Genomic DNA, 24,055 nt, shown 5'->3' with positions numbered 1-24,055 from the left:
TGATTCACCATGCCCCTGTTTGGATGTTTAGATGCATTAGGCCAGCACGGTAGCCTAGTGGTTAGCACAATGGCTTCACAGTGCCAGGGTCCCAGGTTCGATTCCTGGCTTGGGTCACTGTCTGTGCGGAGTCTGCACGTTCTCCCCGTGTCTGCGTGGGTTTCCTCCAGGTGCTCCGGTTTCCTCCCTCCAAAGATGTGCAGGGGTAGGTGGATTGGCTATGTTAAATTGCCTTTCGTGTCCAAAAAAGGTAAGGTGGGATTACGGGGTTAGGGTGAAAGTGTGGGGATAGGGTGGAGGTGTGGGCCTGGGTAGGGTGCTCTTTCCAAGGGCCGGTGCAGACTCAATAGGCCAAATGGCCTCCTTCTGCGCTGTAATTTCTGTGATTCTGTGATTTGACGCTGGTGTTGAAGACTGGAACCAATACGCAGAAAGGATGTGTTACTTCTTTTGAGCCAACAACATCATGGAGAATGCCTGCCAGACAGTCACACTATTGACGGCCTGCGGAGCGGGGTGATCGGAGTCTCAGGTACCCAGTGTTGCCAGATACGCAATCGCTCGGCCAATCCGTGGCATTTGTGGTCCAATACTTTAGCCCGCCCCGTCTGTAATCCTTCAAAGATATGGCAGAGAGGTCTCTTGGTGAATCTGTCAACGAGTTTGTATCATGGCAATGGAATATATCCAAATTTTCTGTTCATTTAATTTAATATTTCACACTATGAACTGTACATGGATATGCCGTGATGTTCCAGTCCCACCACTGACAAAGCCTGACAGTATGGGGGCCGGAAAATCCAGTCAATAAATATTGAGAAAATTATAACCAGATGATAAAACCATTTCACATACAAAAGGATACCCAAGAAGATAAAATGTAGGAAGTTGCCCGACCTGGTGAGTTATTTGTTTTATCTCCAAAAATAGATGTTACTTACCGACATCAGACAAAACAGAAAAGAAGCAAAAGTGTTGAAATAAATACATTCAAGAAAATATGTTCGATAAAGGAAATAAAATATATTGGGGTTTTAAGTTTGTTCTTACAATGGATGACACTTAGCATAAGTCTGTTGTGAAACTCACAAGTCATGTGACATAGTGAATATTGGATGAATTTGTACCTAAACTGTGTGACGCAGTCTGAATTCATGTGAGCTCCACATTGATGCTGGTTTTATTTAGTGCGTTATATTCACTCTCAGGAATTTCACAGGGCCATTCTTTGATGAAGTGCTACACCAGCCACACTGGCACCCAGTAATTCATTTTTGAGGTTGGCCATCCAAGATCATTCAAGAAACTTTGTTGCAAAAAAAATGAACTAGACAAGAAAAGCATGCTACTTGGAGGCACAAAGTGATTATGTAATTGTCCCAATTGGTCCGTCTCGATCATGCTGCTTAAATTTCCCGAGTCAGGCGTGCCACTTTGCTGTGCAGTTCAAACAGAAAAGTGCCCACGTACTCAAAAGTATAGATTGCTCTCATTGTGCTTCCGTATGGCAGCCTGAGGAAAAGAAGCAGTGTTTGCTACCACAAGTGCCAATGCCTCATTTACCTCATAGCATTAGTCCTGATTTAACAAAGGATAATTGTCATTGAGACCGCTACAACATAGATTATAATTTAACCTCCCCCTTTGACAGTAATTATAATGCTGCAAACTTTATGATAAATTTTATAACCTTGTTTAACTGCAAAAGCCTGTGGGCATTTTGCAGATTGTTCAAAAACGAGAATTATTGTCCAGAATAAGAAATGGAGGGGAGTGATGATGGCGGGGGTGGGTGGGGGGTGCTCAGGTGAAAATTTAACTTACAGTGGTGGGTGGGTGTCAGTGTCCATGGGATGGGTTACAACATCACAAAATGCTGGCGTGTTAGGAAGCTGCTGACTGCTGCATTTCAGAATGAACAGGAAACCACTGGAACTATACGTTCTGTCCATTTAAATGTGCACAGAGCCAACTGCAGTGAGCCAACTGACTGAAGATTTAACCCGAGATTCTAGCTTTAACAGCCAGTGCACTGCTTTGTTGGACTGTCTGAAACTTGCCGGGGTCACCCTGACGAGAGCTCAGCAGGGATGGATGGGGACATTGACCTAGGCCAGAAAGCCAATAAACACTGAACCACAGGACAGCTTCTTCCAAGCTTTTGCTCACAGGATTTGATCTGAGATTGCAGCTTTCACTGCTTTGGAGATGATTCTCAAGACTTTGGGGGTCATTCCTGCTACCTTGGACTTCTTTTACTTTGATTTGTATTTCCTGCTTTCTGCTTTCATAGCAGCATGGAAGCAATCTCTGCAACTGTTTTTTTAAATTAGCCTTCACGTTGATGTGCATCCCTGGCAAGGCCACCTCACCCCTCAATTAAAATTTGTGGTACATAACAATAATACGAACACAATGACAGACTTTTAGACATTGACGTGATTTGCCCTTGTGAAACTGCAAATTAGTTGTCTTCCCTTTCCTATTGCTTCTATGTGGTGCTGCCACACCCTGAGGCCTCATATCCTGCTCTGACAGCTCAGATGCCTGTGGCTGATGTCTTCTGGATTTTTAAAGTCCACAAGAGGGCCTCTTCAAAAATTGCCTCAACTGCACCTGTGCAGGGTCAGACCTGGCCATTGGGACAGGAGGCAGCATATGGGGATCTAAGAGGGTGTGGGGAGGGGGTGTGGGGGTCAAGGGATGAGAAGAGGAAGCATCTTGCCCAGTGTCCTCATTTTCTTTTGCCCTTTTTTCCATTTTCCTTCTCATGCCCCACTCGCACTGCCCTGTTATACCAAGGCATAGAGAGCACGTCCTGTAATTCAGTGAGATGTTATCTGGCATAGACAAATCTTTTGCTCATCCTACAGACTGTGACAAACAGTGGGCTTTCCATTGGTGAGTGCCAGCATGCATGTGGGCACTCCTTTTTCATTGATGTAAATATCAGGACAAAGGCCTGAGACAACATGGTACTTGTAGTTACTTGGCGCTGCCGGTTAGGTACAAACAATGAATGTTTATTTATACAACATGCTGTTTGCAGAGTAGTGCAGCCTCGATGCTGCCAGTCTGCCTCCTGAATCAAACTGAGAAAAAGCCCACACTCTGCTCAGCGATTCTCTGTGCTAGCGATCAGTTGGACATGCAGGTCCCATGACCCTTCATAAGATCGCCTCCTAAAGGGGCCAGCTATTACACCCCTTCCCCTCTAAGTTCCTTAAATACAGAATGATAATTAACTTGTACAGTTCCCCATAATTTATGACAATAAATATTTTTAATCAGTCTGTCAAAAACTCAATTTCTCTGGTGGATTCTCCTTCCTCGTAGAGTCACATAACTTCACTGACTGGGGTGTTTCAGTTGGGTTACTTTCTCTAGAAATTATCACGAGGTTTCGCCTCTGGTACAGATGCTTCAGCCATCTCTGTTTCAGCTATAACAATACTCTCGCCTGTCACAGGCAGATTGGAAATTACACTTCTCGGGCAACCGACAACACCTGGAGCTGGCAACAATGAATCAGGCTGCAACACTGGCTTCCGGGATGATTCCAGACCATGCAGGCGGTCCACATGTTTCCTCAAAATCCTGTCTTGTACCCTCAATTTGTAAGATAATGGGCGTGCCTCGGTTACAACAATTCCTGTAACCCAACTTGGGCCATTCCCGAAATTTCTCACATAAACTGGGTCATCTATTTCGAACGATTATGTATCTTAGTTCAATCATTGTTCCACTTCTGGTAGTACTGTCTTGCCTCTACCAACCCTGCTAAATTTGGGAATACCAGGCTTAGCCTGATCTTTAAACATCACACCATCAATAGTTCTGCTGGAGATATACCTGTGGTCGAGTGCATGGTGGTCCTGTTCGCTAAGAGGAACCAAGCTACTTTTGTTTCCAAAGATGCACTGGTTGTTTCTTTAAGCCGGCCCTCAAAGTCTGGACAGCTCGCTCAGCCAGTCCAATGGATGAGGGATGATATGGTGCAGTTCTGATGTGCTTTACCCCATTGGGAAACATGAAACTTTGAAATTCGCCGATTATAAAAGCCACTTTGTTATTTGATATGACTACTTCAGGTAACTCGTGGAACGCAAAGCACCCGCGAAGCTTCTCAACTGTGGCATGTGCAGTTGTTGGACCTATCTCAAATACTTCCAGGCATTTGGGGTGGGCATCTACCTATAGTAGAAACACCTTGCCAATAAAGGATCCTACATAATCTATGTGGACTCGCACCCATGGCTGGTCATTCCCAAGAGTGTAAAGGGACTCTAGCAGGTAACGTGTGCTGTAACTGGCACTAATTACAGTGCTTCACTAATCTCTCTATATCGCCATTGATGCCTGGCCACCAAACATTGCTTCTGGCATGCATCTTCCTTTTTGACATGCACGGATGGGCACAATAGAACTCTGCAATGAGTGATTCCCTTCCTGGCACAGGGACAGTTATTCTCGCTTCCCATAGGATGATGCCATCCTCACAATTTAGCTCACCTTTCCTAATGTGGTGTGGCTTCATGTCTTCCGAAACCCTCTCATTCTGCCAACCTATTAATATTTTGTGTCTCATCCTCGATAACAGAGGGTCTCTGCTTGTCCACAATTCTATTTGTTGTGATGGCACTGCCAAAGTGTCTGGGAAGTTCATTAACATCATGATTTCTTCGTAGACATACTGGTGGAATTTTCTCACTCTGTACACAACAGACAATCCTTCTTGTTTTATCTGTGAATAACCTTTCTCAGTTCCTGAAAGGGTGTTGGACAAATATGAAATAATCCTCTCAGACCCATCATTCATTGTGTGAGATAAAAGTGCCCCAAAGCCATATGGGGAAGCATCACACATTAGTACTAACTTCTTGAATGAATGGGTCAAAATGTATCAGTCAGCAAGATGAATGCAGTAGTTGCTTGACCTTATTGAATGCTTATTTCTGTGGTGCTTTCCGGAATCATCTCTGGAGTTTCTTCAGTAACACATGTAAAGGAGCCAACAGTGTTGACAGATTTGGAAGGACACAACCATAGTAACTGACCATCCCCAGGAATGATTTAAGCTCTGAGGTATTTCTAGGGGCTGGTGTCTCCTTTATTGCCCTTGCTTAGTTCTCCATAGGATGTAATCCCTGAGCATCCACACAGTAACCGATTTAAACTACATTGCGGGCCTGGAAAGTGCATTTTTCTCTTTTTAGGCAAATTCCTGCCTCCTTAAATCTTCTCATTAATTCTTCTAGATGAGCCAACTGTTGTTCTTCGGTTGCATCAGTAATCAATAAATCATCCAAATACACAATGATATGCGGCAAGCCCTGTAATAAACTTTCCATGGTTCTTTGAAATATGGCGCAAGCTGATGAAACACTGAAGGGAAAGGGTATGTATGATATATCCTTTATAGTTGTTAATAGACACATGGCCTCTGGAAGCATCATCCAACTCCAACTCTTGATTTACATGGCTCATATCCAATGATCCGCTTCCTTGAATTTGCAAATCTCTGGAGAATGATTTTCCCCACATCTGTAATATTCTGTACTGAACCTAGGCTGTTGATTCATTGTCCTAAATCTTCTAACTCTATCAGCTTCTGTATTTGTTTCACAGTTTAGACTGGTGTCTTTGCTTTGGCACTACTGCTGTCTACAGTTTCCCACCCTAACTAGTAGACCACACCATTCTGTGCACTCTGAAGGTCCTGGGTGCCCTTCACAGAATTCGCCAGTGCTTACGCTCCACCCAATGCTTTAAAAAATTTTTTATCTCGGTTCCTGCCAGCAACTTCCTCTGTATGTCCTCATCATTGACTCCACAAACCAAGCGATCCAGCAGCATGACTCCATAAACCAAGCAATCCCTCAGCATATCATTCAATGTTATCCTGATTGTGTTCTGCAATTTTTCTGAGCCTTGCCGTACAGGTTACAATCGTCTCCCCTGGAGTTCTCTGCATGGAAATGAATTTAAATTGTGGCAAAATCACGGAGGGCTTTGCATGATGGTGCATTTTTACCAAATCCATGATTTCAATAAAGCAGCTTGCATTTGGGGATGTAATATTATGCATTAAATTATAGATTTGGACCTCCCATGCACTTAACAATATTGTTTTCTTCTTCCCCTCCTCCTTAACTACATTTATTCCAAAGAAAAATTCTAATTGCTTAATATATGAAATGAAATGAAAATGGCTTATTGTCACAAGTAGGCTTAAAATGAAGTTACTGTGAAAAGCCCCTAGTCGCAACATTCCGACGCCTGTTCAGGGAGGCTGGTATGGGAATTGAACCATGCTGCTGGCCTGCCTTGGTCTGCTTTCAAAGCCAGCGATTTAGCCCTGTGCTAAACAGCCCTATATCACACCCACTCTTCAACAGAGGCATCAAAGAAGTCCATTCTACCAAATATAGACATTTCTGAAATCTCTTATACTTCGCAAGCTTGACTTTGACTGGTCCAGGTTCTGAGCGGACAATTTTGCAAACACATTTGCTGATTATTTTACCTCATCGCCAAATGGCTTCATCAGTTAGGTACAAACAACAAATGTTTATTCATCAACATGCTATTTATAGAGTAGTGCAGCCACAATGTAGACAGTTTGAGCAACTCAGAAAAAAGCCAAGCTCTGCTCAGGTGATCCCACACGTTAGCTACCGATTGGATAAGCGGGTCACATGGCCCTTCAGAAGGTCACTCTTTCAAGGGGCCAGTACTCATGGGAGAGACAGACCTGTCCAATCTCTTCAAGTATGTTGAGATCATCTGGAAATGCGGACAGAACATCTCTGAATTTTCTGCCAGTGCTCCAGAACAAACCTCTTGGCTAATGCCTAAGACTCAACATTTGTGCCCAGCTGAGCCATGCTTGGAATGTCCTGTGCTGTCTCACTGGGGCTCTCCACTTCTGTCCCTACCGCCATCATTTGGTGCTGCTCACTGTTGATATGTATTTCACCATGTAACAAATCAACTGCATGCTGCTGACCCTGCCTAGCTGGTAGATGGTGCGTATGAGTGTTACGATCCCAGTTCATGTTATAACTGGAGGGAAGATCATAGAATAGAAACCTGGCTCAAAAGACCATGGCCGGGATTCTCTGTTTTCCGGTGTGGTGCGCCCCGTCAGCAGCGGGATCCTCTGTTCTAGCAGCCGTCCAATGGGGTTTTCCAGTGTGGCCATTTCACGTCATCAGGAATCCCGTGGGTATACTGTTGGCGAAGCAGAGGATCTTGCCAACTGGGGGACCCGCTGCATAACCTGTATTTCCTTAATGTGGAGGAACAAAGTCACAGGGCTGCTAATTGGTTTCAACAGCAGAAAAAAACATTTATTAAACATGGAAAAATTGGATTTTAATACTCCCCCTTAGCTTCACAAACACATTTTAAAGATGAACATGGATTCTAAAATACATCTTAAGCTACAGTGGTCTTATTAACACAAGAAGTCACTTTTAAGCACACAAGGTTACTCTCCATTCTGAGCCCCAAGTGAAAGTTTGTGTATGTCTCCTCAGAATCCTCCCAAATGATTATCACATGGGAGCTTCCAGACTCCACTCCAAAAAACATGTTTCCAAATCTTCACTCATAATTATGCTTTCCGTGTGTGGTTTGCATTCTGAAATCCAAACCAGGTTTTCTAAATGACAGTTTTAAATAAAGCTTCTGCTCCACTTTTAACAGTGAATCCAGTTCAGGAGTTAACAGCAACCTCTTTAGAATTTAGAATTTCTTTGTCTTAACGGTTGTGCAAACTGTTTATAATTGCTTTAACTATCGATTCCCGGACTGTATTAAAATTACATCAAATGTTTCATCTACCTCTGAAATCTGCTGTCCAGTTTTAAATCTAGTTAATGCAATTGTCTCTTCAACTCCGAACACCCTGGGGGCGATTCTCCGAGCCCCACGCTGGGCCGGAGAATCGCCACAACCGCGCCACGATGCCCCGATGCTGGCGCACGATTCTCCAAGGTGCGGAGAATCATCGGCATTTGTGCCGGCACATTTGGCGCGCCGCTGGCCGCGGGCCGCTGGAATCAGCGGGGCTGCCGATTCTCCGGCCCGAATGGGCCGAGCGGACCCGAGTATACGACAGAGTCCTGTCGGCGCCGTTCACCCCTGGTCCCTTTTGGGGGGGTTCTTCCGATGGGATCTTGCCCGCGATCGGGGCCCACCGATCGGCAGGCTGGCCTCTCCCCCCCCCCCCCCTCCCCCCCGGGCCTACTTTCTGATGCAGCCGGCCCATGAACACCGACCCCATGTTGGGTCGGGGCCGGTGCACGTAAGAAGTCCCCTGCGCATGCGCAGGTTGGCGCGGCCCAACTGCGCATGCGCGGGTTGGCGCCGCACCCATTTGGCGCCACATAAGGAGACTGGAGCAGTGTGAACCACTCCAGCACAGTGCTGGACCCCTGTGGGGGCGAGAATCCGTCGTGCTCGGGCCTGGATTATGCCATCATGAAACGCGACGGCGTTCATGACGGCGCAAACACTTGGGCCCTATATGGGAGAATCGCCCCTCCCTGTGTTCTGGGTTATTTTAAGCTCTCTCTCTTTCTGTCCATGAGAAACTCGGTGTGGGCTCAAAGTCCAGAGAGAATCAAAAAATGGGATTCTCTTCGGCATGGTCGGGTTTTGGAATGATCCCACTTCCTCTCCAGAGAAAGGTAGCACTGAGAATTGTGCCGCAGGAGCCTGAGAACCTTACTTTAATACATTACCGTGTCATTACTGAGCATTCTCTCTCCAGACCTCCCCGGCACCCCCCTCACAGAATCTTGACCTGATGCTAATGTGATGTCACGCCTGTCCAATTTACACCAGGCCTCGCCATGGGTGAGGCAGTCGAGGCGATCCTTCCAGGGAGAGTTGTAATCTGTGCTAGGGCAGGATCCTAAAGGGAACCCCATGGAGTGAGTACATATATGTGTGGTGGGCGTCGGGGAGAACGACATTGGGTGGGGGGTGGTTCTGCTGCCGATGACTGTTGATGTGGTGGTGGGAGGGGAATCTGTCGGCGATGACTGTCGGGGAGGTATGAGGGGGCATCTGCCAGCGATGACTGTAAGGCGGGAGAGCCCAGAGACCTCCAAGATGTAGCCTGACGTCACTTGGCTGCGGCACTCATCAGGGAACCCTTTAAAGATGGCACCCCAATCTGTTTCAAACTGGTTCCTGGCTCTAAGGGCCTGCATCTCGCCAGAGTAATGGTGTTAACCACACCCACTCGAGTTTTTTCTAAGAAACTCAAGATTCCATTAGAAATCCGGTGGGATTCATTCCGTTTTTCTCGCCCGGACTGACACTTTGCCATTTTTTGGTAAGAATTCTCCCACTGTTTACACCTCCTTGGATTCTTCTGAACAATACCTTGCTCTCTGTTCTGTTAACTTCAGGTGTCTTAAACATTCTTTCTCTCCAAATTCCCTGGTTATCTGAACTGTAACGTGTTCCTTATGAAGTTTGCACCTAAGCAATTCCCTTGCCCTGTCCAGCTTCTCCCGGCTGAGTTGAGAGCTATTTTTTCCCTCGTGTGCTGTCTCCAACTGCCCACAAATTCAGCAAAAAACTTAAAATCTTCTCTATCTTACAATGCCCCAGTTGCTAAGCAACCACTGCTCGTTTATTTATTCTTAATGCCGTAGCCCTTTCTGAGCACAATAGAAACTGTTGGAAATTAATCAACCCCACATATACAAACACCTTTGTCCAGCATGAATCTAACTATAGGTTTTAACCTTCCAGGCAAAGAAACATTGAATTAAACCCACTTAAAATTATACCTTATTTCTTGTGTTTACTGAATACAAATCCCTTAAAATTACCTTTGTTTTCCTGCCATGAGTCATGTGATGGTGCTTCCTCAAGGTACACGACCTCCTTCACCTCTAGGACACCTGCTGCATCAGTTAAGGTGTTGTGCTTTATGGACCCATGGGAGATGAAAGCCATGAATTAGAACTGGCAAAGGAAAATATTTCAAAGTCACCATCATGCAGAGGTTCATATTTCATTAACCGGTGACTCCAATTTAGCATGTGTGAGTGCTGTGTTCCATGTGGATCAAACCTGTCAACATATATCTGGAAGAAACTCCATCTTCCAATGGTCATGCTAATCACCATGGCCGCTGTCATGAGTTCAGTGATTCAGCATTCTCCCGCTGACGTAGGGCGTGTAGCTCACTGTCGGTAGGGAGCCGGAGCTCGCCCATTCCATTTTTAGCCCGACATTCAATTCTCCGCCGCATCGGGAACTTGCTACCAATGGAGAATCTACCCCTTGGACTCCGATCTCTCACTGAGCAGTTACACTTTAAGTAATCGTTCATTCACTCAGAAAATAATTAATAGTGCATTCACACAGCGAATAATTATGATGTTGGAATAACACAATGAAAGCTAAATAAAGCAAAATATAATGGTTTGCAAGCACTGTATACTCTTATGAGAATAACAGTAACCAGTTGCCACTTGCAGGTTGCAGTCTTATGGTTGCCAGTCACTACAGCTGTTAACAACAGAATGAGCTAATCTGGAGGTGAAGCACAATGTAAAAACAACAGTTGACAATCCCATAACAGCATTGTTTGGAACCAAACTGTAAAAACAGCAAAACTTGCCGATAAGCAGGAAGTTGATGTTATGTGTGGTAGGAGAGGAAAACGGTTGAGGCAAGGGATGGGAGAGGAAAATTGGGGCAAGCATTAAAGTGAATGGTTTTGTGTGTTTTTGCTTCATTACGTGGAAAATAATCATTGTCAAGGAGCTTAGATTTTTCTTTAATTTATTCTCTAACCAGTTTGCCAAGGAGGTTTCTTTGCACAATTCCTTTTTGTGCTCAGTCGGGAAGTGAAAATGGCAGATGTTGGCCTGATAGGGAAAATGAATTAAGCTGTGCTGTTTGGAGAATCCTTTTTCCCTTTTGAACTCTGGATTGGGTCACTACAGCAGCTTGAAGAATTCATTGATTATACATGCAGAATGTTCTAATAATCCAGTGAGTGAGACTTGGGAGTGAAAACATACCAGCTGTTTCAGGTCATTTACATTATGACCACCGCCTCCTTTCACATCATTTACCCCTGTAATCATCTCATGCCAGAGGCTGCTACGATTGTGGGAGGTAATAAAAAAAATACAAATTTTCCAGGGAAGGTTGGTGCAGTCAAATAAAGAATGGAATTGGTTCTTTTCATGGGACTGACATGTTGTTTCTCCCAGATGCTGCAGTAAAAGATCATGGCACTTAGCCATGCATTCCTGATTAGGATGGGAAGGAAGGATGAAAAGAGGGTCTATGAGAGGTCAAATGAATGGCAGGAAAAACAAGAGCCAAAGCTTCATGTGTGGCAGCAAAGGCCTGTTGTCTGTTTATAAGCAGAGAGATAGCAATTGAAAGTAGGTTTGACCGAGCTTGCAGGTTCCATACCCTATAAATTTTAATACCTATTTTTATAAAAAATCTGGGCTTTATGTTTCTGTTTGCTATTATTATGCCTCCATAATTAAATTAAAGAAGTCCGAAAATATAATTCTTTCACACCTCTACGACTATTTTTACATTTTAACACTTGTTCGTTGAAACAACCTGCAGCACCTCCAAATTGCCTCACTCGTCCCGGTCAATGTACTCTCCAATTCAAAGAGCAAAATTGAAAAATAGTTCAGACCTAGTGATCAGAGTCCCTCTCATTTTTTGGTTGAGGTATTTTAATGCTTACCCTAGTTCCCATGTAATCTTCTGAGCAGTCAAATTCTACTTGGCCACTGCTTGGGTTTGTTGAACACAGTTATCCTTGATGGGTTTCCTGAGCATAAATGCTTCCAGAGGTGAAAACTTTGCCACCTCAAAGCAATTAGTGAACAGATGAATAATTGAAAAACTAAAGCTATTGGATATGAAAGAGTTCAGATGTCATATATACTTCAATTGAAGCTTGGGTTGCCAGACAGAAATCACTGAACCTTTCAATTTGGCATCTGCTTATTTATTTATAATAAGTCCTTGAAATTATTTTCCTCCTTCAAATAATTGGAGAAACAATGAACTCCCCACAACATTTTGTAAGCAGGAGACTACCCTTTGAAGACCATCAAATGCAGAATTATTGGCAGACGTTGAGAACCGAGAGCACCAGTATAAGGTGATCAGCAAAAGAAGCAATGCTGACCTGAGGAAAACCTTATTTATGTAGCAAGTGATTCGGATTGGGATTGCGCTGAATGTGTGTATGGTGGGGATAGATTTAATTATGGCTTTCAGAAGAGAATTGGACAGTTACTTGAGAAGGAAAATTTGTGGGGCCTCAAGGTCTAGCAGAGCAGCACTTTCAGAGATCCAACCAGGAGTGGCTGGTTTAGCTCACTCAGCTAAATCGCTGGCTTTTCAAAGCAAGCCAGCAGCACGGTTCGATTCCCGTACCAGCCTCCCCGGACAGGCGCTGGAATGTGGCAACTAGGGACTTTTCACAGTAACTTCATTGAAGCCTACTCGTGACAATAAGCGATTTTCATTTCAGGATGCAATGAGCTGCATGTCCTCCTTCTGCCCTACAATCATTCTCAGATTAGCTCTACTCTTGTTTTGCATCTATAACGTCTGGTGGGATGAATTCAGGCATATCATTACAGTGACACAGACTGAGACTGTCCATTTTAGTCAATAAAAAGCATGTGAAATCCTTTGTGCTCTGTTGTGATGTTCCTGATGGGGAACAAAGGCTCCATTAATGAAACGAGAGCCTAGAAATTTAATGGCCATTTCACAGATGTAAAATGGTGCTTAAGTGTTCAATTTGATTGGTGATGTGCATACACTTATTTTGTGGTGAAAGTGCCTTGCCCGCCATATTGGTTATGACCAGAAGGTGTGCAGAGTGCCTGCCTAAAACTACTATTTTGCTCTTTAATATTTGCCAAATTGATCTGTGAATGCTGCAGCATGCTGTGGTCAGTTAATCAATCGCCCAACAGCCAGATCAGCAATAGTTGAAGGGGTTTCTGGAGAATGCCACCCAAAAGGTGAGCTGAATGTTTTCTATTATTGTGGAAATAAAAGGAATAAAAGTACTTCTTCCAATTCCACATGAAAACTGTAGCAGTCATCAGCCACCCTGATTGCTTTCCTTCAGTCTCTCCTGAGACTCTGTCAATATCCATGCTGGCCAATCTAGCTATTCCCTCGGTACTATGTTAATGAGGCTAGGTGAACCTATTTGCAATTGTTCTGTTGCTGGCCTCATTAGCATGTAGCATGTACTGCACGAAAATCACACTCCAATATTGACATGATCCAATTTCTAAGCTGAGGAATTCAAAAGTCCCATAGAAATGACTTTCAATTGTTAGATGTTGCTGGACAAACCCTCAGAATTGAGAGGTATTTTTAGGAACTGAAATTATACAATGAGATTCCATTGTGTAAATAGTAATTATTTTAAATGGGGTACCACTTTTACCAATTAGTGGAGCTTGATATTTTGAACAGGCTTGCAATCCAGAGTGTAATTTCAGCAGCAGTCTCAATTCTTTTGGTAACTTATGAAAATATGGCATTCAATTTATTTCAGGCATTTACTCATAATATTCACGATTAACTTAACAAATTATTTTGAGCCTTTCTACTTTTTTTCAGTGTCTATGACTTTCCTCCTTCAGGTACCATGCTCCAAGAGGATGTTGCCAATCATGGACTTCCATTGGATTGGTTCATGATTATGCTGGGCAATGTACTCCAGTGGTTTGCCTATGCCTTCAACAGAATGGCTGGCCAGGAAATTCTCCCGCTCCTCCCACCTGCCATCTGGCATATTGGAAGGAATTACAGGCTGATTATGAATGTACCGTCCACCTGAAGTGGGACTTGAACCCAAAACCTGGCCCAGCGGTAGGGACGCTACCACTGTATCACAAGGCCTTCCTATTTATGTGTCAACTCTCCATAATTCTCTTCCGAAGCAACATTGCCCTATTACTATTTTTGTTGCTTTCCCAAAAGCCTTCAAGCAACCTCTCTCTTTAACAATGTTGTTAGTCTTTGCCCTCTCTTTCTCACATTGATAATGATTTTGTGTGCTGTCTAGTGCTTTTACCTATTCCCCTTGTAGATGACCTGAGCCATTCATCTACATGTGGAGCTTTTATATAATAATAATAATCGCTTATTGTCACAAGTGGGCTTCAATGAAATTACTGTGAAAAGCCCCTAGTCGCCACATTCTGGCACCTGTTCAGGGAGGCTGGTATGGGAATTGAACCCGCTCTGCTGACCTTGTTCTGCATTACAAGCCAGCTGTTTAGCCCATTGTGCTAAACCACCCCCTAATCAAAGCTGTTCAACATGATGATTGGAATGATGGGGCAGCATGGTATCACAGTGGTTAGCAGCGCCAGGGACCCGGGTTTGATTTCTGGCTTGGGTTACTGTCTGTCCGGAGCCTGCATGTTCTCCCTATGTCTGCGTAGGTTTCCTCTGGGTGCTCCGGTTTCCTCCCACAAGTCCTGAAGACGCGCTTGTTAGGTGATTTGGACATTCTGAATTCTCCCTCAGTGTGCCCGAAGAGGCACTGTAGTGTGGCGAATGGGGGATTTTCACAGTAACTTCATGTGTTAACATAAGCTAACTTGTGACACCATTAAAGATTGTGATTATTATATTATTGCCTTTGCATATCACTTACGTGGATAATAATAATGCATCATTGTATTGTAGAGTAAAAGACTGCTATTGTTCTATTTGGAATGGCTGTTATTTATATAATTGTGCTATCCTATCTTAATTTCTATTCATTCTTAATCATCCTGTCTCTTTCATTTGACACAACAATTTAATGAAACAAGATGTGTCACTATTTCCTTTTGTTTCTAATGGACTTTCAATGGACATCCGTATAACTTTATTTCCCATCTAAAGTATTACATATTTTCTGAAATTTGAAATCGGGTCCTGAAATGTTATGATGATGGCAAAAAAACCATGGAATTAAACTAAGAAATGTTGAACTTTAAAAATACCCGAGTTTTATATTTTAAAGTAGACACAAAGTGAAACCTCAAAGAAGGCTGAGAATATATAGTTAACCATTGACACGAATGGCTGCAGAGTGTTTCCCTAAGGGACATTGGAACCCCTCCCTGTGTTTCAGGACAGGCTACTTTCAAAAACATCCAAAAACTGATTACCATCTCTGGTGAAGACAAAAGAACATAATGGCTATTCTACCTCGAACACCCTGGGTGCAATTGCCTAGACCAACTACCGTATTCCAGTTTCCTATTGGAGTACAGGGTTTAAAACGCTATGTGAGAGAGCTTCTAGATGCTTTTGCCTGCCTGCCTACCTGGGTCTGCTCTGCTGGCCTGTATGTGTGTGTATGTGTGCACTGTGAGGAAAAGGCATGTGCTGTGAGGAGAAGCAGCTGGAAATTTTCCACACTGAAGGTGTGTGAAACAGCACCAGGAACAATGCCCCAGATAAGGAAATAAACATATATCCGAGGAATATCTAAAAATTCTCTCTCTGACTGTAAAAGTCAACCACTAGCAAAACAAAAATCATAGCTGTACTGGAATCAATTTGTAACAGCTGCAGTGTTTCATCATCTACTCCTTGCAATACAAGGACTGTTCCGTATAACTTTTAATTCAAATTTACTTACCATTGGACTTAATTCTTACTTCTAATCCATATGAATCTAGGTGTTTTACCATTTCTCCTTACCTCTTTAGCAGTTAATAAACTTACTCTATCTTAACTCAAGAATACCTGGCCAAGTTGTCTCCTTTTTGAACCTAACTATTGGGTCTGGAAAAGGTATCCAAGGGAAAAGAACCTTGTTGGATTAAATGTTGTTACTACCAGCAGAGGGTGGGTTCAATAAAGTATTAGAGCCAGTCATCCCTCCTCACCTGGGTTGGTAATAATTTGGGGATATCCCATACGGTGACAAATCGAGGACTCTCGCCTGGATTGACAAATTGTGCGTAACCTCACCGGGAGCTGGCATATGCTAAAGATTCGGTAATTTAGACTACTTATTTGGGCAACTAGCATTAAACTCCTAACGTGGAACCGTTTTACCCTATGTAATTTGATATCACTGCACGTAACGGACAGCAAAAAATATTTTCAGCACAATTCTGAACAAAAAGCGCGTTGCAGATTTCTTGGAAATAGTTTTATGGTAAGCCAGCTGGAAACCAACAAAGAATGTTGATTTCTCTTGTGCCAGTTTGTCACAGAGAAAGGGTTTGTAGTGTTATAGTTCATGAAGAACTTTAGTAATTTCACAGCTATTTGGTTTTTCATGCTGTATAAAAATTGCATGGAAAAATGTACTGTAGAGGACTCCAGAATCTATCCTGAATATCGCTACACTCAATCATTCCTGTTCAGAATCAATGCTTTACTGCTAAGTATATCTTTTTACAGTTGGATGTTTAAGGGATTTTCTTCAATTCCATATTCTCGGGGTTAAATGATAGCCCGCATCTAGATGCTGAGCTAATTTGAATCTTTGACATGCGTATTTTTCTATCGAGCCTGTGCCCTTATGCAGGTAGGAGAGACTTATTAGAAAATAACTGACTGATCAGGATACTCTGGAAGCACTAGCGTTTGCACTTTTGACAGCCTTCATTGATCAAAAGAAGTGCTCACAGGTTTAGGTTGTTAGTCTGTGAGTTGTTAGATATTGACAGTTTTTATTTCTTCACAGTTTAAAATAAATTAAAACCTTTTATGGCACTCATTCTAATGTATTGAAGAGCATTACTGAATATGAAGATCCGCTAATGTGCGGAAGCAAAAATGATCGGTTAAAATGGTTTCTCATATGAAAGGAAAACATGTCTGGAATGGCCCATCCTTGGCGAAACATGTTCATTCTATGGGTGTGTGGCATCTTCTAGAACATAATGGGCATGTCTTGAACTGAATTATTATTGTGTCTTATGCTATTTTTCCAGAAAAGTGTAAAACATCAATCCTTAGGATTGTGAAATTAATAACCAGGCCCAAGAATAAATTATATTTATTGATGAGGTGAAAGAAAATGCATGTTCTGCGTGGGTTTATATTGTTTATTTTTCGCCTCCTACAATATTGTTAAATAGTATTACCCCCCCCCCCCCCCCCCCCCCCCCCCGCCCGCCCGCCCGCACCACCTGCTTAAGTTCCTGAGCCCCAGAGGGCTGATGCAGGGAATGTAACAGTAATGGAGGTGAGGTCACCTAACCCCTGTGATCCTTCACAAATTGGAGAGAGTAGCTGACCATAGCTAATTCTTAATGGATGGCCCCGGAATGTGGGTGCGGGTAGTCCTGAACTGGCAATCAGCTTTCTATCAATCCTGCCCAATACCTGGTCACCATTTCTTTATTTTACATCAGGGCCAGAATACTTCGGTCGTCGGGATTCGCGGTGGCCTGGGGTGGTTTCAATGGGAAAACCCATTGAAAAGCGGTGGGCGGATAGAATCCCGCCAAACAGGCGGCTGGGGGACAGAAGAATTCCACTCCCAGATTAACAAATTAAACTTTTCTATCAGTGCATTCTAATTCATTTTCATGTCAAATGATTGAATCAGCAGTGGTGTTAATTTAGGGACTAACATGTTAGTTACGTTATGTTAGCACATGAATCCTTACTTGGGAGAATCATATTGTGATTTGTTAAGCTAACATAAACAAAAATCTGACTATCTATTAGGCTTATGAAATATAACCTACTGAATAAACAAACTTTGGTCCCACCATCTCTTTCCAATTAATTATTTGCAGAGTATTGAAATCTGATCTCACATATGTTGTTGTAGGTGGAGATGCATCTTTTATGCCATATGAACAACTAAGTTGACCAGATGACCAGATTCAGCATTCCATGATCCTCACTCAAGGTTCAAAACACTGAAGCTGAAGGTAAGAAAAATAACAGGAGAGGGCACTTGTATCCTATCACTGTATTGCGCAAACGGAATTTGAAAGAAAATGAGAGTTGATTTCTTAAAATCTAATGTTCGAATGACGAAGAAGCTCTAATGCCTGGCAGCATTGGATATCACAGAAAATAGTGTTAATTCCCTCAAATAACTGAACTGCTCATTTCAGAACCAACACTATTAGAAGCACTATGTGAAGGCCAAACACATTTTTTCCCAGAGAGCATGAGAAAATTAGAGGAAGACTTGCACCTGGCCTGTTGCAGCGAGTAAAATATTGTGAAATACATGCAAGCTGTTGTTCCAACCCTTACTTTCCCGCTGTTGACTTGTAGACGAGGGGAACTTGGGAATTGAACACAGATGACAGGAAGTTTCCTTTCAATATTAACATCTATTTTCTTAATTGATTCTATTGTTTTTTTCCAGGCTTTCTGTAAAAGTCAGATGTTTTCAAACAGCAATACGTCAATTCAGTCGAAATTTCTATTTAGTTATTTTTTGATTATTGAGTACATGTGGCTGCGGCCTCCGGATTTCTCTTCTGAACCATGCTGTTCCAATCTTGCTCTAATTGCCTTCAAAAGTGTCAAAGGAACTTAGCTTTAACTTTAATCTACCCCCTCCCCTTTTTGCCTACCAAAATCACTAATGAAAATTCACAAATCGTGAATACAGATTCACAAGATATTAAAACAGTTACACAAGTCACTGAAAACATTGGATTGACAAAATTTGCTTCATTTTTTTAAATCTTTATTGTTTGGGCAACAATAACATTCTGTGATAGTTCTCTTCATCTAATTCACCATCACCTTGAATTCCATGGTGGGAATGTTACAGATTCAAGCCCAAGGGTTCCATAGAAACAATGTGAGCATTTAGAAAAATTGTACTCTGCAAAGGACTCAATAGTCACTGGATATTATGATGCAGGTGTGCCTGGAACTGTATGATAGTCCATGGTGGCCCTGATCAGCGGTTGTACACAACTAAGAAGGGTGTTGCTACACGTACGGCACAACACTTTTTGGCCTGTGTTTCACACTCCGCCCAATAATATGTATACTCAGAGAGCCGCTTATCTTCAATGTCAAATAGTATCTCTTTATACGTACAGAAGTCATTATCCAATGAGTGCTTCCCCCATGCCACCCGGTCGCCTGTAGATACTTAAACTTAATTTATACAATTAGTACCAGCCTGCCAGAGCAGATCGTACAATCTTTATAGAATCCGTCTGTCCTATTGATGTCAGTGGAACACCATGAGTGAGTTATTCGATCCACCTGGTTTTGTGACGAAATTGAATATTTGCTCTGACTGTGCAGAATTTAACATTTACAGTAAAAGAGTTACATTGTAAGCATTCTGAGACCGTAAAGGTTGCCAGATTTCTTTATACAAACAGCAGTCCAAATGTAATGGGGTGTAACATGCACTTTTTCCTACTTTGTATAAATTATTGGTAGGTCGCCTTGTCTTGGCTGATCCCTCGTATCTAATAAATTATAAATTTGACACCAATCTTTCTCAGAGACCACATTGATAAATTTTACCGCTCCCTTCCAGAATCACCCTGACAGGGACAGTGCACCTGGGTAATCTTTCTTATCCGCAACAGTACCTCTATTTTATCTATGACTGCGTGTTGTTACTGTTTATTATAACTAATCATATTTCAAAAATCCTCAACGATGGTTGCAAGAGAAAAAGTTGTACCTTTTTTTAAGATTGCTTCAGTTGATGAAAGCTTCCTGTCAATATGTCACTAACATTGGGAAACGAAGCCAATAAAGGCTGCCCCATTCAAACCGCTGTAAAATCTTGTACCTGATTATTCCACTCACAACCTCTGAATTTGTCTGCGAAAGACAGAAAAACCCGAGGAAATTAAAAATGATGGCCAGTTGAGAATTCATCTTTAAATCCCACAAGGCAATTGTGCAAGGCAAAGCTTCCCAGTAGCTTGTCACTAATATAAGTAGAACAAGCCCTGGGAGATACATCAATGTCAACCATGAGCCACACAAATGGGTGAAAGGTGCAAGCTGCCAAGTTCCGTGATCATTGTAGAACATCTACTTTGTTAGTTCTAAATTAAATTTACAAAATATCTTTCCGTAACAATTCAGCAGTTAAGTATTTCCAAATGAATAGCTTTATCAGGATGAAACAGCAGGCAAAATTCACTGCCTCGCGACGTCACAAACCGCGATTGGCCAGAGAATCGGGCGTCTGTCCAAAATCGAGGACCTCACCCAGCGCCGATTTAGGCCCCATACTCTGAGCCCTCGCTGGTGGCGATAACGATGTTTGAGCCCCGTGCCAGCAGCGGCATGCAAAACGGACATTTGCATGCATTTAAATATGATTAGTGGACTGGATACAGTGTGCTCTGCCCTTCCGCGATGCTCCGCTCCACTCTGGCAGAAGTCTCGTGGATTTGAATTACTGCACGTATTTACAAACGTGGACTGGGCGCCATGGCTGCAGAGAAGGAGCGGGTGGATAAAAAAATACTGAAAAACAGTTGAAAATGTGGCGCCTGCTGGGGGACGGCAGCCTGAGCAAGGGGCAGTAGCAGGTAGTGACTTGGTGCCAAGACCATGGACTCGGGATGTCCCCCTCGGGATCGGGGTGATCTGGCTCAGACCACCATTGCTGCAGCCTGCGACTTACAGATTCCTGGCTGCTCACACTGCTGAGTGCTGCCTGTGTCCTTTAAGTGCTCAGAGAGACTCTGGTCATCTGGGAATGAACCCAGGCCGCACTTCTGAACACCCTCATACCTGAGCTGTATCATCAAGGATCAAGCTCAATCAGGAGCCCACCAGGTGTTTGCACTCTTCCGAAATGCTGTCCCAATACAGAGGAAGCAGGGCATCAGCTGAGCTCACCCCAACCGGAGGGAACCTGTGCCACAGCCTTTTAGAGCCCTCCCTGGTTCTCTGCCACACTCAGGTCAGAGGACTCACCAGTGACCCCCCACCCATCCCTGTCACCAGCTTTCTCCTCCAGGTGGGACTGGCAGCACTGACTGAATCTGCCACTACCTCCAAGGCAGCGTTCAGAAGGGCAGGCTTGAGTCTGCGGCCCACCGTGTGGAAGAGGGTGTCCCTCCACTCCTCACTGGCATGGAGCTGTGGGTCCACCTTGGACTCCCGATCATGGGGGGGCAGGTCTTCTGTGAGTCATCTTCGTGGCTCAAGTGAGCGTGTGGTAAGTGAAGTGCTTAACAGCATCTCTGGCTGCAAGGTTCTTTGCCGCTAACTCCGGTGCCAGCGGTTAGAATGCCCATTGGGCTGGGAATTGCTCGGAATTCATGCCAGCAGAGTGCTGGCTCATTAGCATGTCCTGAATTTCTCCCCAAATAGTGCCCCCAGTGGGAACGCAAACTGCTCGTAATTCAATACCGGCATCAACCCTTCCAACCTGATACCCTGGCAGTTCCCCTTCCAGCTGGCAGTGCCAGCTGGGTGGCACTGCCAGGGTACCCAGGTGCACCAGCAGTGCCAGTGCACCACCCTGCCAAAAGAGCATGCAGCTGGAGGACTATGATCCCTTTGGAGACCCCCACAAGTTCCTTCAGGTCCCCGTATGTGGGGACCAGTACCAAGCAGTGGATTGAGTCCCAAAGCCTCAGATATTGCCTTGCTCTAATATGCAGATGCGAAAAAGGGATCCCACCCATTGTGGGTGGATGGGATTCCCCTTGCAACATCTTGCGAGATTACGTTGAATCTGGCGAGGCGTTGTGAGCCAGGTAGATCCCGGGAGCAGCGTCTCCCGGCTTTCAGTGGACACGCTGGGCCATGGCGAGATGCTTTTCCGATGCCGCATGGCTGGAGAATCACGGCCTTAGTTTCCAAAACTGAGAATTTTACCATTGTTTGTTTTGTCTTTGTCATAGATCTTAATCCCAGATTTAAAAGACCACTTGTAATATGACACCCCCAATTATCTGCCCTGTCATTGTTATGAAATTATGGATTGTATTTTTGATTAATTCCAAATTGTGAGGCCTTCGCTGTGAACCTTCGGCAATTGGTCACCAGATTAATATGACACAGATTTCCATTCATATATTCTAAAACAAAATTTAATGAGGTCCGTAAATGTGAGTGGAGCTCACAATCCGAGATTAAACTGTACCTGTTGCATCCAAAGCAGACGGCACACAAACTCTGTGCCTACTTTTCATGCTCGCAGCACCCACATGAATGATCTACCCAAAATTGCATCTGTCGCTGCTGACACCAGAGGTGTGTATGCGGGATACGGATGCCATTTTAGACTCAAATCAGCACCCATGCTGTTGAAAGTGTGGGTGCTAGGCAACTGAATCTTGCCACACCACTTCTTGTTTTCATTGTATAAAGAAGTACATCTGGGCACAGTTTAGTGATTCAGAATGTGATCTTATAGATGATTACTCAAATGTTTTGAACGGACTGTTTGCAGCTGTACTTGGATTGAAAGGCTCATTAGCTGAAACATTATTGTGCCTATGGGATTAAGCATGGATTCTCTATTGTGCTCCACTTTGCAGTAGAGATGCTTCTTTTTGCCTATGCTGCCTTTACAACGTGAATAAAATGGGGCTTAATTGTTTCCTGAAATACATGGCTTACAATTTTGGCAAGGAATATAATTTAATTTTTCCTCCTTCCCATTCATATTTTTAACCGGCATGTTCAACAGATTGGAATTTTCAGCGTGACACATAATCTGTGGGCTCAATTTAATTTTTTTAAAGTGTTTGTTCTGGGCGGGATTAGCGGGGGCCAGCACCAGGAAAGACCCCACTATATATCGGCATTTTGTTGTTTTTCGGTCCCCAGTAGGGAACATCACAACGCACCGTCCTCTCCCCGAAGCCGCAGTCAGCCGCATTTCCTGCATTGAGGAGTTCCGACGAGCAGAGCTCCTCACTGCAGGAAGAGATTGGGGCGCCATTTAAAAATGTCACCCCCACGTGACCCCTGGAACTCCCCCAACACCACACCTCACCTATAAGGAGGTCCTCGGGGGGAGGGGGGGGTGCACACCCCACACCCCACCTCACACAGGCAGGGCACAACCAGGCCCGATCCCAAAATTAGGACAAAATGCCAGCCTGGCACCCTGGCATTGCCAGGCTGGCACCCAGGTGGCACTACCAGGGTGCTAAGCTGGCAGTGTCAAGATGCTGGGTGTGCCATCCTGGCCAGAGGCCGACCCCCAGGTGGCCTCCAATTGCCTCAGGGTCCCCTCCCAAGTACTGTTTCACCTGGTCCCCATTTGTGGGGACCAATAATAAATGTCACCTGGCTAGGCTGCTAGGTGCCCGGTGGCTGTTTGATCTGACGTGGACATAGTTCAGTGGGCTTTTAAGCTCCCTTAACTATTTGAGTCTAGGATCCGCCCTTTGTTAGATCTCGCGAGGTATTGCGACCGTTGGGAATTTTCCCTGTGGTAAAATAACCCTCCCTTGGGTGAGGTTTCCGAAGGTAACAAGAGCCATGGAACTGTACTCCAGTAAAATACATAGAATTGCAGAAAATTCACAATGCAAAAAAAGAGAGATCATTGATCCTAAGCAGTCCATGTTGGTCTGAAAGACCTGCATGTATTTTCAGCCTTCCACAACCTCAGTCTGCCAAAATGCTTTGCAGACAAGAAAGTACTTTTTTAAAGTATGGCCACTGTAGTAATACAGGAAATGCAGCAGACAACTTCACACAACAGATTCCCACAAACAGCAATGTGATTAATGACCAATACAGGATAATCTTGTTTTTTTAAAATAATGTTTATTGAGGGATGACTATTATACCCAGGTTACCACCCCTGCTCTTCTTTGAAATAGTGCCATGGAATCTCCTGAGTGGGCAGATGAGACCTTGATTTGGCATTTTATCTGAACGTTGTTCATCACCACTGGATTGTCAGCGTAGATTTTTGTGCTTTAGTTTTAACCTTCTGATTTAGATGTCAGAATACTGTCAGCTAAGCCATGGTTGACACAATGGGCGGGATTCTCTGGCCACATCCACCGGCGACTGGAGAATTCTGCCGAGGTCAGTGGACTTCTCCATTGTCCGT

At 43.8% G+C, this 24,055-nt stretch overlaps 1 protein-coding gene across 4 annotated transcripts in view; it reads left to right on the top strand.

Moving 5' to 3' along the window:
* LOC119969528 (extracellular sulfatase Sulf-2-like) overlaps window positions 1-24,055 on the top strand; it is a 433,021-nt gene that overhangs the window by 73,821 nt on the left and 335,145 nt on the right. For all 4 annotated transcript variants that reach the window (XM_038803237.1, XM_038803240.1, XM_038803243.1 and 1 more), the window contains exon 2: window positions 17,846-17,948. The gene's annotated coding sequence lies outside the window, so the exon portion shown is untranslated. The remainder of the gene's footprint in view (window positions 1-17,845; window positions 17,949-24,055) is intronic.

This window comes from Scyliorhinus canicula, chromosome 7 (genome assembly GCF_902713615.1).
Source record: "Scyliorhinus canicula chromosome 7, sScyCan1.1, whole genome shotgun sequence".
Lineage (NCBI taxonomy): Eukaryota > Metazoa > Chordata > Chondrichthyes > Carcharhiniformes > Scyliorhinidae > Scyliorhinus > Scyliorhinus canicula.
The sequence above is the reverse complement of the archived record's forward strand: the minus strand, read 5'-3'. Positions and strand labels throughout refer to the sequence as shown.